General features: G+C 36.5%; 1 protein-coding gene across 2 annotated transcripts in view; it reads right to left on the minus strand.

Annotated features, from left to right (window-relative positions):
* USP2 (ubiquitin specific peptidase 2) overlaps positions 1-8319 on the minus strand; it is a 121556-nt gene extending 113237 nt beyond the window's left edge. The window contains exon 1 of one of the 2 annotated variants that reach the window (XM_053691372.1): positions 8154-8319. The gene's annotated coding sequence lies outside the window, so the exon portion shown is untranslated. Of the gene's footprint in view, positions 1-8039 lie in introns of both variants that reach the window. The other variant, XM_053691371.1, reaches the window with a different exon arrangement.
* Positions 8320-9031: the final 712 nt, after the last annotated feature.

Below are 9031 nucleotides of genomic sequence, written 5' to 3' on the forward strand. Positions count from 1 at the left end.
CTTCATTATGTCCTAATCCTATGAAATCTAAGGAGACATCATTGCATTCTTTGGATGCTGTTAGAGTTTTGTATTATTATGTTTAAGCTACTAAGTCTTTCCGAAAGACTTCTAGTCTATTTGTCATCTTTTCCGGTTCTAGAAAAGGCCAGAAAGCTTCTGCCATTTCCTTGGCATCTTGGTTGAAATCTTTATTTCATCATGCCTATGTCGAGTCGGGTAAAATTCCGCCTCGAAGGATTACAGTTCATTCTACTAGGTCAGTTTCTACTTCCTGGGCGTTTAGGAATGAAGCTTCGGTTGATCAGATTTGCAAAGCGGCAACTTGGTCCTCTTTGCATACTTTTACCAAATTCTACCATTTTGTTGTATTTTCTTCTTCTGAAGCAGTTTTTGGTAGAAAAGTACTTCAGGCAGCGGTTTCAGTTTGAATCTTCTGCTTATGTTTTTCATTAAACTTTATTTTGGGTGTGGATTATTTTCAGCAGGAATTGGCTGTCTTTATTTTATCCCTCCCTCTCTAGTGACTCTTGTGTGGAAAGATCCACATCTTGGGTAGTCATTATCCCATACGTCACTAGCTCATGGACTCTTGCTAATTACATGAAAGAAAACATAATTTATGTAAGAACTTACCTGATAAATTCATTTCTTTCATATTAGCAAGAGTCCATGAGGCCCGCCCTTTTTTGTGGTGGTTATGATTTTTTTGTATAAAGCACAATTATTCCAATTCCTTATTTTATATGCTTTCGCACTTTTTTCTTATCACCCCACTTCTTGGCTATTCGTTAAACTGAATTGTGGGTGTGGTGAGGGGTGTATTTATAGGCATTTTAAGGTTTGGGAAACTTTGCCCCTCCTGGTAGGAATGTATATTCCATACGTCACTAGCTCATGGACTCTTGCTAATATGAAAGAAATGAATTTATCAGGTAAGTTCTTACATAAATTATGTTATCATTAAGGGTTGAGAGAACTTCTGTATTTTGACATTTGAATGCTAGTACACAAGGACCTTTAAATCACATTCAAATGTTTATAAAGAATTAGGGCAAGATTATAAGTGGAGGGCAAGGGGTTTATCGTGGGGTTTGCGTTAGTCAGGCTTACCTCTCGTATTACGAGTTGAAAGTAAATTAGATTGCTTGAGCGCAATTGTGATTTACGCTAGAATGATTACCGTGACTTTAGAGCTCTGGTTAACTGTTTCACGAAGCTAAAAAGTGTCACAAAGCAGATAAAAAATACATTGCAGAGAATAGTTACACTCAAAATAACGCTGTCTAATAATTATTTAAAAAAATATTACACACAAAAGTTATAAGAGCTCAAAGATATGAGATTGCAGACGTTAGAAGAAAATAAAAAAAGGCAGGCAAAGGGCATTAACATAGAGATACAAACATATACATGCCTAAATATATATATAAGTTCAAGGGGATTTGCATTCTCACCTCACAAAGTTGCTGCCAGGGTGTGAGGAACAACAATATCCACACAAAAGTTATAGATTCGCACTCTCTGAACTTTCAAATAAAATCTATAACTTTTGTATATATATATATATAAAATATACTGAATTATTAGGGAGTAGGTAATAGTATAGTGCTATACAATTTATACGTGGGTGCAGACCCTGTTACACACATAGATTCACTACAACAATAGAGAGAAACACGAAGAGGACACAGTAGTGCCCTCTCCAAAAAAAGACAGGGATTTCAGCACTCCATAAATGACTAATTGTAAGAAATTTAATAAATTAATAAATTTATGTATTTAGTATTTTAGAAATAGGTGTTCTCCGCAGCAGCGTGAACTAGTCAACGGCCGGGTCCCCTAAATCAAAACCACACACGTAAGAATAATTCATAAATTTTATTATAAGTGCACACAATGATCCCCATTTCTATCCATGGTAGCAGATTCCTGTGTACACACAGGGCTACCCACTGGTAGGGGTGTTGCTTAATAACTTTCTTTTAGCCTTAATCTAAGGTTAATAACTTGCATCGTGAGTAACTGTTGTGAGCTGGCCTGCTTTTTCTATGTGTTTATTTTAATATATTGAAAACACTTTAAATATATTTGCACTTATAATAAAATTTATGAATTATTCTTACGTGTGTGGTTTTGATTTAGGGGACCCGGCCGTTGACTAGTTCACGCTGCTGCGGAGAACACCTATTTCTAAAATACTAAATACCTAAATGTATTAATTTATTAAATTTCTTACAATTAGTCATTTATGGAGTGCTGAAATCCCTGTCTTTTTTTGGAGAGGGCACTACTGTGTCCTCTTCGTGTTTCTCTCTATTGTTGTAGTGAATCTATATATATATATATATATATATATATATATATATATATATATATATATATATATTATACAGGGCTAAAAATGTCAAGCGCTAAACTACTAGCCAGCCCAAAATGTTACTCGCCACTACCCACCCATACTAAACCCACTAACCCACCCCTCTCTTTGCCTCTTTGCATATATTTAGCCAATGTGAAATACCTTATTGTGAATTCATTTTTTAATATTGTTTGTTTTATACCATAAATTAAATAACGCTACATACAGCAATAAAGTAGCAAAAATAAGTGCATAGCAGTTAGCAACGTCAACTAGGGTTCTTGGGAAAACAACAGCTGGACAGAAAATGTTGTTGAACTGAGAGAGTGCAGAGAGTGTTGGCATTAATGTGAGGTCATAGCAGACCTGGAAAAATTGCTTTATAATTATCATCTCTCAACTATGTTTCTCCACTGCCTCCTCTCTCCAGTCTCTCTTTTTTAACCCCTCCCATCTATCTCAGGCCTTATCTTTTCTTTTCACTCACTCTTTCACTCTCCTCTCATACCTGTTTACCCTTTATTTTTTTCTCCATTCTTTCTTAACGCTATCTTTTTCTCCACTTTCACTTTTCCTCTCGAATCTCTCTCTGCCACTGTTTACACTCTCAGAACTACCTGGGGTTCCTATAGGCCTGGAGGAATATCATATCCTTTCATGGATATATAATTTTAACAGCAGGTAGCCCAACATTCACTTGCTAACTTTCACTCGCCATTGTTAATTTTCACTCACCAATGGCTAGTGGGCTAGTGGAAATTTTGAGCTCTCTCTCTCTCTCTCTCTCTCTCTCTCTCTCTCTCTCTCTCTCTCTCTCTCTCTCTATATATATATATATATATATATATATATATATATATATATATATACTGTCTATATATATATATATATGTGTGTGTGTGTGTGTGTGTGTGTACATACTGTATGTATTTATGTATTTATATGTGTATATATGTATTTACAGATATATATAGACATATAAACACATAAATACATATGCATACATATATGGACATATATAAAAGTGCATTGGATCCCTTTGCTGTTAAGTAGAAGAAAACATGAAAAAACATACTTATGCAATATTCATTTTTAATAAAGGTTTTAAATATGTATTTGCTGTAAATATTTGACATTTCAATGTTCTGTACATACCAGAATATATTCTATGTATTTATAAATAGATATTCCTATATATATCTGTATATATCTATACCTATATATAATCATGTGTGTATATATATATATATATATATATATATATATATATATATAGGTATAGATATATATTGTACCATGAGAACATCAGATATATGTAGAAATATGTATTTATGAATAAATAGAACACACTCTTGTATGTTAAGAACAGTGGAATGAGAAATATTCATATTTTCATGTTGGGTTAGCACACATGAGAATATGGGATCAGGTTTTCGCGCAAGTGGGGTGTTAGTTTTTTTCCACCTTTTTTCCTACATTGCCTTCAATGGGGAATACGTGAACATGATATTCTAAGTTTAAAGGAGGATGACGATTCAACCTCTGGAGGTGCGCTATGTGTCGAGCAATCCGGATCTCACACTGTAGACAGAAAACGTAGGCTGCTCTCTCAAAAAATCCGGAAACAACCAAGAGACTCCTAGATAGGAACAAAGAGGCGCCAATAGGGTGATATCGTATGGACAAAATCAATATCAGCAAGCAACGATGGAACTACTCACAAACAACGCGGCACTAAGTTGTGCCAGAAACAGCAGACCGGGACCTATTCGTTGCCCGGCAGACAAACACTCAACAAGATTCTCCAGGAGGTCACGTGAGGCCCTTCCACCAATCCGATGAGGAATCACGTCCACACCTTAGTCCAGACGGCCGAACAACCAATCAACGGTCAGCTTTGGCACACACCTTTCTCCACAGCGATGATACCGTACTCCGTGAGTACTTAGCGGAGGCAAAGCGGCAGATATCGCTGAAAATGGTACTGCAGTAGGATCAAGGCAGAAGAATGTTTAGTTCAGACAAGGGGTCAGTACCAGGAACAAGTCCAACACAGCTCAGGCAGAAGAGTGGTCAGCTCATACAAGCAGTTCTGCTTCTTCCAGACTGCAGTCACCCAACACAGGCGACTGCAGTCTGTAAAAAGCAGAACTGCTTGTATGAGCTGACCACTCTTCTGCCTGAGCTGTGTTGGATTGGTTCCTGGTACTGACCCCTTGTCTGAACTAAACATTCTTCTGCCTTGATCCTACTGCAGTACCATTTTCAGCGATATCTGCCGCTTTGCCTCCGCTAAGTACTCACGGAGTATGGTATCATCGCTGTGGAGAAAGGTGTGTGCCAAAGCTGACCGTTGATTGGTTGTTCGGCTGTCTGGACTAAGGAGTGGACGTGATTCCTCATCGGATTAGTGGAAGGGCCTCACGTGACCTCCTGGAGAATCTTGTTGAGTCTTTGTCTGCCGGGCAACGAATAGGTCCCGGTCTGCTGTTTCTGGCACAACTTAGTGCTGCGTTGTTTGTGAGTAGTTCCATCGTTGCTTGCTGATATTGATTTTGTCCATACGATATCACCCTATTGGCGCCTCTTTGTTCCTATCTAGGATATTCTAAGTTTGGCTATTTGCGCTTGTTGGGTTAACTCACAAGCGAAAACAATTTACTCGTAATATGAGCGAAACTCGACGGTCGCAAAAAGCTTACTTCTAGCACACGTGCAGGAGCATTAAATAGCGCTCCACTTGTAACCTGGCCCTTAAAGGGACACTGTACCCAAAAATTTTCTTTCGTGATTCAGATTGAGCATGAAATTTTAAGCAACTTTCTAATTTAGTCCTATTATCAAATTTTCTTCATTCTCTTGGTATCTTTATTTGAAATGGAAGAATGTAAGTTTAGATGCCGGCCCTTTTTTGGTGAACAACCTGGGTTGTCCTTGCTGATTGGTGGATACATTCATCCACCAATAAAAAAGTGCTGTCCAGAGTACTGAAACCAAAAAAAAAGCTCAGATGCCTTCTTTTTCAAATAATGATAGCAAGAGAACGAAGAAAAATTGATAATAGGAGTAAATTAGAAAGTTGCTTAAAATTGCATGCTCTGTCTGAATTACAAAAGAAAAAATGAGTGTATAATGTCCCTTTAATGTTTACATACATATCTTACGTTTTAGTATTCCCGCAGACTCAATGAAGCTTAACAGGACATAAAACCCAACATTTTCTTTCACAATTCAGATAGAACATATCATGTTAAACAATTTTCCATTTTACTTCTATTTTCCAATTTTCTTTGTTTTCTTGTTATCCTTTGTTGAAAGCAGAACAGTAAGTTCAGGAGTATGCAGATGTTTGCAGCACTATATGGCAGGAGTTTTGCAACAATGTTATATTTTAACAAGAGCACTATATGGCAGGAGTTTTGCAACAATGTTATATTTTAACAAGAGCACTATATGGCAGGAGTTTTGCAACAATGTTATATTTTAACAAGAGCACTATATGGCAGGAGTTTTGCAACAATGTTATATTTTAACAAGAGCACTATATGGCAGGAGTTTTGCAACAACAATAACAATGTTATATTTTAACAAGAGCACTATATGGCAGGAGTTTTGCAACAACAATAACAATGTTATATTTTAACAAGAGCACTATATGGCAGGAGTTTTGCAACAATGTTATATTTTAACAAGAGCACTATATGGCAGGAGTTTTGCAACAATGTTATATTTTAACAAGAGCACTATATGGCAGGAGTTTTGCAACAACAATAAAAATGTTATATTTTAACAAGAGCACTATATGGCAGGAGTTTTGCAACAATGTTATATTTTAACAAGAGCACTATATGGCAGGAGTTTTGCAACAATGTTATATTTTAATAAGAGCACTATATGGCAGGAGTTTTGCAACAATGTTATATTTTAACAAGAGCACTATATGGCAGTAGTTTTGCAACAATGTTATATTTTAACAAGAGCACTATATGGCAGGAGTTTTGCAACAATGTTATATTTTAACAAGAGCACTATATGGCAGGAGTTTTGCAACAATGTTATATTTTAACAAGAGCACTAGGTGTCAGCACTATTTCCTGTCATGTAGTGCTACAAACATGGGCACGCTACCTATCTAGAGATCTCTTAAACAAATAATAACACAAGGACAAAACAAATTAGATAATAGAAATAAACTGTAAACTTCTTAAAGTTGTATTTTCTCTGAATCATGAAAGGAAAAAAAATGGGGTTTCATGTCCCTTTAAGAAGTAACTACCCTTTAATAAGTAGCAACACTCAAATGTTAATAACAAATTATTTGATTGCATTATGCGATAACAAAATGTTATATTTGTTATTTAAACGTTACATTTGGTAAAGGAAAATAAAACATTTATTGCAAAAGCTTATGGTGAATGTTTCTGAGATATTTTCATTTAAAATTGTGGGCAAGAAACTAAACATTACCCCATCTCTAGCACTGCTATTGGGTGTATAGTGCATCTATCTTTAATTATTTTTATCATACAACTGATTTAACATTATTTGCTCAGAACACACTTTGGCAAATGATAAATTGCAGCTGCATAATACTGTTGCAGCAATGATTTAATCCCTCAAGTGCCTGTTACACACAACAACTCTGTGCCCCTTTTATTTTTTAATCAAGTGGAGCTTGTCACACACCCACCCACAGTATGCTCTATTTGTGAGGGCCACAAACAGGGGTTAAAGGGCAGGGTGGACAAAAAAGGATGATTAGACTGTCTTCTAAAAGAAAACGCTGCAGCAGGGTTTTGAAAAATATTTTGGCTGTTTCACACACACTTTGAAGGAGAGAGATGTCTGTGACCCCTGCACCTTTCTCCAGGTCAAGGTATTTATAGTGTACATTGTACGCCTTGTGGTATGCTGGTGCCCAATACCGTCAAGTGCAGTTACAATACTTCTCAATAGACAATAAGGACTCGCATGTTGGGTTAGTAAATTACGAGAAAGTGGGAGTAGAATTGGCGCTAGCATCTACCCTCTGCCAAGTATATAGGGGTCCCTCTCTAAAACCCCCCCCAGAGGAACAGTTAGAAACAGAAAAATGTGGAAATACTTGCGGTAAAGCTAGGGTAACAATTACTATAGATAGGGGTACGTAGGAGACGATTACCCAATAGGACAATAAAATCTAAATAGAACTAGCCTAAGCTAGGAATAATAATAAATAATAAATATAGCTGATGATTTAAAAAAACAATTATGAGATATATTTTGTAAAGATTAAAAATGTTATTAATCAAACAGTAGAAAAATAGGACAAGTTAAAAACTGGTCAAAAACCTAGAATTAATAATAAGCATTGGTCGAAACCTAAATTTAATAGTAAGCAGGTGAAATTCTTAAAACCTGAAATAGTATATATAATAATAAAAGGTAATTAATTCTGCCCTTTAGACTAGCTCATAGAAAGCAGATTAAAATGGGAGTGATTAACCACAAAAAGATTATATAAATATACAGCGGCCTAACACAAATCTACAGCAGCCTAAACATTACAACATTACTGAGCAGGCAATATGGACTGAGTATCATATTAGTAAGTTACAGTATGGTACCAGGTTAATAAGTTACAAAGCAAGCAATAGTTAGTATGTTACTGGGGTTAGCAAGTTACAGTATTACTGACCAGGTAACATCAGCACAGGTGTCTGGTTAGCACAGTCAGTTATTGCTGACAGTATACTTGGGCTGATGGCAGTTGGTTGACACAGTCTCTGTTGACACAGCAGTAATCTCTCACCTTCCCGTCTTTCCAGCTGGTTGTGGTCAGTGCTCCGTAATACCATCTATTGCTGCTTGGAAGACATTAGCAACACTTCGAAGCTTGTACACCAATTCCAGTCCCCAATGTAGTTGGTCTCTGTAGAACACTTTGTGTAGTGGTTAATAACCAAGCTCCTTCACTGGAATCCTAAGCTCGGGTTACCAGCAGGATAAATATAGCTACTGACTCTCCACTCACTATCTCAGATTCCAGCCTCTCAGGACATTTAACCCCTCACCTGCCAGCCGGCAATGCTGCTCCTATGTGCATTGGTATCATAATAACAAAGTACCACTGCATATCTGTTTAATCATTCTGCAGAGCTATAGGGCTGGTACTTTATATTCAGTTTCACAAACTGTTTAACTGCTGACAAAGATTCCAATGCCTTGATGCAAGATTTACACCTCTTTCCTTACAGTTGTCTAGGGCTCTTTCTTAAGAAAACGTATTTAAGTTCTACTATCCTTGCTGTCAGGCTATTTCAAGAAAATAATTTATTTTTATTTTTGAGAAAAAACAAACAAAACAGTGAATATCTGTTTCATATGCTGTGCACATTTGCATAAACTCAATTAAATGACCCTATAGTAAATAAAAAAAAAAAAAAGGTTGGCAGTGTGTTACAGCTACTTAGGAATGCTGCCCCCTCTTTAATTGAATTGCTTAACCATTTCTTTGTGTCTTGTGAAAATGAATCATGTTTCACTTAGTGTCAGGAACACTAAATTCCAGCAGATCAGCTGCTTCTGGCTATGTAACTAATAATGGCCCTGCGCAGCAAACAGTGCAGAAAGTTACGAACTATCTGGTGCTTTCCTAATAGTCTTGCCACCAAATGATAAGACATCTAA

The sequence above is a fragment of the Bombina bombina genome, chromosome 8 (assembly GCF_027579735.1).
Source record: "Bombina bombina isolate aBomBom1 chromosome 8, aBomBom1.pri, whole genome shotgun sequence".
In the NCBI taxonomy this organism is placed as follows: Eukaryota; Metazoa; Chordata; class Amphibia; order Anura; family Bombinatoridae; genus Bombina; species Bombina bombina.